The sequence below is a fragment of the Vombatus ursinus genome, unplaced genomic scaffold (assembly GCF_900497805.2).
Source record: "Vombatus ursinus unplaced genomic scaffold, bare-nosed wombat genome assembly UNPS02014808.1, whole genome shotgun sequence".
Lineage (NCBI taxonomy): Eukaryota > Metazoa > Chordata > Mammalia > Diprotodontia > Vombatidae > Vombatus > Vombatus ursinus.
The window spans coordinates 3,865,494-3,872,238 of record NW_020954586.1 but is presented as its reverse complement, the minus strand read 5'-3'; positions in this window follow the sequence as shown (position 1 = coordinate 3,872,238).

Here is a 6,745-nt window from a genome sequence, read left to right as displayed (position 1 = left end):
CCCCACTTCCGCTGCAGTTTCTGCAGAAACCTGACCAGGACTTGTATGCGCCCCCTGGTGGTGCCCACCTGATACAGGTGCTGGGTCCTTGAGGTCCACTGATGAGGGCTGATGAGGCCCAGAGAGGGCCCGCAGCGAGGCCACAGTCACACAGGACGCCAGGATCCTCTGACCGACCCAAAGGGGCCTCAAGAAGCGGGCACAACACGATCCCCTTCAAGCCAACAGTCATTTATTAAGTGCCTGCTGTTTGCCAGGCACCATGCCAGGGACAGATAAACCATGACTGCCCTCAAGAAGCTTCCATTCTGTGGAATGCAACAGGTCAATTAATACAAAATAATCTGAGGTTAGAAGGGATGGTTTGTTTGGAAGGGGAAAGATATATCTGGAAATGAAATGAAAAACAAAAGAGAAAATGGGGAGAACAAACATAATCTGAGGAGGAAGGAGGGTGCACTAATGGGGGGGAGTGAACGTTAGGGAGGGAAATTCAAGGCCTGGGGGGCACCTATGCAAAGGCGTGGAGGTGGGAGATGGGAAGCAGAATGTAGATCAACAAGTCCAGCAGGAATGTAGAGTGGGTAAAGTGATGTGGATGAAGGCTGGAAGAGTCCACCAGAGGCAGAGGGGAAGGGCTGAGCCGTTTGTATTTTCTCCTGGGGCAATAAGGATCACCAGTTCCTCTAGCAGGGGGGTGACCCAGATGCCCAAGACAAAGTATGATCAGGGCAGATGACAGGGGCCAGGACTTTAAGCTGGGCTCTTTGACATGACTACCTGAGAAACCTTTGAATGGTTCCTAAGGAAACAAAGTCCCCTCTGATTTCCCCAGGCTGATATATCCCCTGCTGACATTGGAAACTGAGGCCCAGTGAAGTGAATTAATTTCCTAAGATCACACAGGCAGCCAAGGTGGGATTTGAACCCAGGGCCCCTGCCTGGAGAGCCAGTACCCCTTTCACAGAACCCAGCTGGCTCTTCTCTGAGCTGTGGGAAGGTTTCTGTCTGAGTCATCGGAGGGATTGCCCACGCCGAGAATGTCCCAAAGCAGCTTCCGACGACCACTTGTGCCGGCTCTGCTCACCCGGCCAAGGGCAGGAGGACAGGACAGAGGGGAGGTGACTCCTTCCTGGAGGGGCCCTCTGGAAGCAGGGTGGCCACCCCCAAGAGAGGCCTCTGTCAGATAGCCAAAGAGGAAGCTGTCAACTTTCTCCAGAGATGGGGGAGATACGTTTTTAGGGTGACCGAGGCAGGAAGTCTCCCTGGCGGTTCGCTGGCGCTTGGCTGTAAGGGGGAGCCAGGCTCCATTTGTTGTAGGCCTAGAAAGTCTGTTCAGCTGGTTCTCCTCTCCCAGGGAAGGCGGGTGACTATCCTGGGCAGGCCCTCGCCTCTCACCGGGACTCCCTGTGGCCTCCTGATCGGGCTCTGCTTCAGGCCTCTTTCCTCTCCTCTTCCAGTCTCTGCTGCCCTGAGTGATTTCCCCATGCTTGGCTCCACCCATGCCATCCCCTGCCTCAAGCAGCCTCTGGGGCCCTGTAGCCTTAGAGACTGACTGCCAGCTCCCACAAGCCCTTCATCCCCGCTCCAGCCGGGCCCTCCAGGCTAATTGTGAATTACTCCCCTCCCACATCAATTTTAGGGCATCCTGTTTCTACCTGTAAGGAACCAGTCAGGTTTAACCAAAATCCCCATTCGATTCGTTCCTTCTCCTTTAATGGGGTGGGGGATGAGGGGCTGGAGGGTCGGGGCCTGGGGTGTTGGCAGGGGGGAGGGAGGCTGTCGTGCCTAGCTTGGGATGGGGGAGGGGTCGGTCTACGGGGGATGCCAAGAGGGGGGGGGCTGAGAGGACCTTTCCTGACATCCGGGGTCTGTGGCAGACCCCCCACACCACTGAAAGCCTCGACAATCCCCCGCCTCTACCTGGTGAAGATGAAGAGCACAGGCTTATGGGTCAAGAGATCCCGGTTCACCTCCCGGCTTTGCTATGGGACCTTTGTCAAGATCCTTCCCCAGCCCTGGGCCTCAGTTTCCCCATTTGTAAAAATGAGTGGTTGAATTGGATCGTCTCCATTCTGCTTTCCAGCTTCGAATCCTTGCTTTGAACAAGACTCGGCTTTCCAGGCCCTTCCCTCAGCAGTCAGCGAGGACCTGGGGTCCCAAGCCTCCCATGTTTCTCCGCAGTGTATTTTATCCGTCCTCCGGCTCTTCCTGGGCTCGGGGTCACCTGAGAATCTCTCTGTCCCTCGGCCGGAATCTTCAAGAGAGAAGCCTCCACCCCCTCCCTTCCTTGCAGAGGTGGGACACAATGCCGCTCGCTAGGAGAGCTGGGATTGGTTCCAACCGTTCTCCTTTGATCCCAAAGGGAAGACTGGGGTGGGGGCGGGGAGAGATCTAGGGAAATAAATGTGATATAAAAACAAAACAGCAACACAGCCTCCAAAGGAAGAGAAAGAGGAGGAGGAGGAAGAAGAGAAGGAAAAGAGGAGGAAGAGGAGAAGGAGGAGAAAGAGAAAAAAAAGAGGCTTTGCCAACCTGCCTGTGGAGCTCGGGCAAATTCCTTATTTTCTCTGGGGTTGGGCCGGGGGGCCCCTGAGGCCCCTACAGCTCCGCTCCCCGATCCATGCCATGATCCTATGATCCCTTAGTGAGAACTAGTCTCCCTCATCCCTCCTCCCTCCCACTTTCCAGTTGTCTCCAACATGAAACAAAAGACCCCTCCCAGAAAAGGAAAGCCTTATGCAGCTGCTCCTTCCCTCGCTCCAGGGCCAGAGGGCTTAGCAGGGCCTCTGAGGCAGGAGCTGATCTGCGAACTTCAGGAGAAGTGAGTACAAAAAGGGATGCGTTTAGAGCCAGAAGCCCTGGGTTCAAATCCTGAAGTTGCCACTTAGAACCCTTGGGACCTTGGACAAGTCATTTAGTCTCTATGGGATTCTGATTTCTTCTGTAACCCGAGGCAGGTGGAGATTACATGACCTCTAAGGCTGCTCCCAGTTCTCAATTTGGGGGGAAGGACTCTTCCAGGTCCCTTTGTCAGCACCCAGAGGGGACAGACCGCTAAAGCCTCCCTCAGTCAGACAAAGAACACGTGGGTCAACATCTGCCATTGGGGCATAAGGATGGAGCTGAGGAAAAACCCCCACCTAAGGACTGGTGGGTAAGAGCATTGGAGGCAGTGTGCCCTAAGGGACAGACCCTCCCCTCCCTCCCAAAGAAAAGAAATTTAAGCCAGCTGCCTCCTGGGTTAGACTGAGGTTGGCACATCCTCTGAGCCTATGTGGGAGCTGCCTGGCTAGTCTGATGTAGTTGTGGGGAAATGAATGGAAAAAATCATGGCTGGATCTGGACAGAAGCCCTGGGTTCGAACCCTGACTTGAACATGTAATATCTGTGTAAGGGCAGATCATTTTCTCTTCTTTGTGGGGAGGAGAAACCTTCATTTCTAGTGTTCTATCCATTCACCTACACTGCCTTGAATGCTCTTGGACACTCAATAATTAGTTAGGAAGGGGGCAGCCAGGTGGCACAGTGAATAGAGCACCGGCCCTGGATTCAGGAGGACCTGAGTTCAAATCCGGCCTCAGACACATAATACTGACTAGCTGTGTGACCCTGGGCAAGTCACCTAACCCCATTGCCTAACCCCCCCCCCCAAAAATAATAATTAGTTAGGAAGACAGGGCTTCCAGTTATGACTCAGATATTCTTAGTTATGTGACCCTAGGCAAGTCATTCAACCTCTTAGAGACAATTTCCTCACCGGTAAAATGGGGGCAATGGTAGCAACCTACCTTGTGGCTGTGAGGATGAAATGTCCGTGGAGAGATAATGTTTGAATGTACTTCATATGTAGCTTTCTATGTACATGTCATGTCAACCCTTGCAGAATTTAAGCTCCCTGAAGGCAGGAACGATTCCTTTTTTCCTTTTATCCACAGTACCTGTCAAGGTGTCTGCCACCTAGCAGGTGTTGAAGAAGTGCTTGTTGAATAGATGGATGGATGGATGGATGGAGTGAATGAATGAACTTTGAGAACCTTAAAATCTTTTATAACTATGGGCTCTGATTACATCGTTATTGTGATGCACCCATGAACTCTTAATTGATGCAGCTGTCATAATCTACCCTCCAGACCTTGGGGAGTGCTGGGGCGGGGGCGGGGAGCAGGGACTCGGGTACTGACAGTGACAAGTGACTGGCTTTGAAGCGAGGACCAGGTCTGGTGCCCAGTGTTTGTTGGCTGTTGGATGTGTTAATCAGCTGAGTTCAGCCAATCCTCAGGAGATGGAGCTGTGCTCACCTGGGCTTCAGGTTCAGGGTGAAAGATGGCTAGTGTAGGGGAGGCAGCCTAGGGTGAGGGAGCCCTCAGACGCTGGGGGCTGGTTGAGTCTGACCAGGTGATGGGGGCTACCTCTGCAGGTCAGAGGTAGAAGAGGCCAGCTACTCTATTAAGGGCTAAAAGGTCCAGCTGGAGGACTTTTCGTCTTGGCCCAGGATGAAGGGACCAGAACATACAGCCCCCAAGGCAAGGTGAAGGGGTCAGGGCCAGACCCTAAGAGGCTGGAGACGTCTCTGCAGCCCACAGAGGGAGTGGGAGGGAGTTTCGGGGAGTGGGGAGGGCTAAGGGCTGCAGGCTAGGTTTCTCAAACCTTGGCCCAAGGGAACGGAGCTGGGGAGTCAACCAACCAAGCAACTAACATTTATTAAGCATCTACTATATGCCAGCACTATGCTAAGCATGGAGGAAGCAAAGATTCCCAGAATCTTCTTCAGAGATTCCCAGAATCATAGACTCTTGGTGTTAGAGGGAACTGGGAGGTCACTGGCAAACCAAAGAATCCCCTCTCCCACTGCACCCCTCTGCCTCTAGGGCGGCCCATTACACTTAGGACAGCTCCAATTTTGAGGAAGCTTTTCTGGATGTTAAGTCTCCTGTGGTGTTTCTGCAACTTTCTCCCTTCCTGGTTCTCTCCAGGGCCAAGCAGAAGAAACCGAATCTCTCTTCCAGGTGACGTCCCATCAAATATTGGAAGGCCATTATTGATTTCTCTCCTTACCCAAGTCTTCTCTAGGCTACAATATCCCTGTCCCTCCCATTGATTAATATTAATCTATAAAGCTTTTCAGAAGTGGGTTATTTCTCTGTATTGTCTGTCTTCTGCCTCATCCCTCCGGAAGGGAGGGTTTTACAGGGAGGAGGGGGCCCGGATATTTAGCGCACTGGACCTTTAAGGCTAATGCCCCAGGAGACAGTGTCCACAGCTTCCTACCAGCTCCTTCCTGGTCTAGGGGTCAGGGGCAGAGACACTGGGCTGATACGAGTTGGCCTGGTTTTCCTGACGTTCTCCTGTTAGTGGTCAGTGGGTGAGCCACGACTCTTTGTGGGCACCCCCACGAGCACTTCAAGACAAGAGGACTACATCAGGCAGCTGGTGGTCCAACAGACAAAGCACTGGGACTGGAATAAGGAAGACTGAGTTCTAATCCAGACACTTGCTATTGGTAGGACCCTGGGCAAGTCACTTCGTCGCTGCCTGCCTCAGTTTCCTCAACTGGAAAAAGAGGGTAAAAGCAGCACCTACCTCTGAGGGTTGTGACAATCCAATGAGATATTTGTAAAGTGTTTGGGCGCAGTGCCTGGCACACAGTAGGCACCTCATAAATGCTTACTTCTTTCCATGTGTCCCATAAAACCTTGACTGCTAGAAGGAAAACAACTCTTCCGACTCCTTTTTTTTGGCCTCTGCAAGGAGGACTCCTAAACTCTCTTTCCTTTCAGCTGCATCTTCATCATAGCTTCTAGTTTCACTTACAGCTCGAATGTCTGTAGGCAGATGGTTCAGGGCTCCCACCCCCACCCTACCTGCACGTAGTATTAGCTGGTTGTTCATTGGCCAAAGATCTCACATCTGTGTCCCAACAGTTAAATTAATTTTTGTAAATGATCTGAATGTCAATGACTTAGATAAAGGCCTATGTGGCATGCTCATTTCACCTGGACGTGGCACTAGGATGGGAGGCAGAACTAACACACCGAATGACAGAGTCAGGATCCCAAAAGATTTTGACAAACTAGAACGAGGGGTCGAATCTATTAAGGTGAAATTGAATAAGGATAAGTGTAAAAGCTTATAGTTGGATTAAAAAAATCAATGTCACAAGCATAGGGCAAGGAGGCATGGATAGATCAGTTTTCTGAAAATCTAGGGGTCCTAGTGGACCACAAGCTTGATATGAGTCAGCCTTGTGATGGGGCAGCCAAGAAAGCTGATGTGACACTGGACCACATTAAGAGGGACAGAACCACCAGGACTGGATGATGAGAGTCCCTTTGTACTAATCAGTCCATGGCTGGGGTTCAATTCAGGAAGGCCATTTTATGAAAGATATTGAGAAGCTCAAGAGTGTCTAGAGGAGTGCACCAAGGATGATATAGGGTCTTAACTCCATGGCCTATTAGGATCAATTGAAGGGGTGGGCATGTTTAGCTCAGAACAGTGAAGGTGGGGGCGGGGGAGTGAGGAGTGACAGAACACCTGTGTTCAAGTACATGAAAGATTGCTGTGTGGCAGGGAGCCAGACTTGTTCCACTTGGGGGGGAAGGGAAGGAATAAGCATTTATATAGCAAATTTATCATTTTGAAAAGATAAATGTTTATTGCTCTCGGTTTTTTACATCCCCCAATTTCTCCCAGTACTCCTCCCCTTCCCCTTTCCAGAGAGCCATCCCATATAACAAATGTT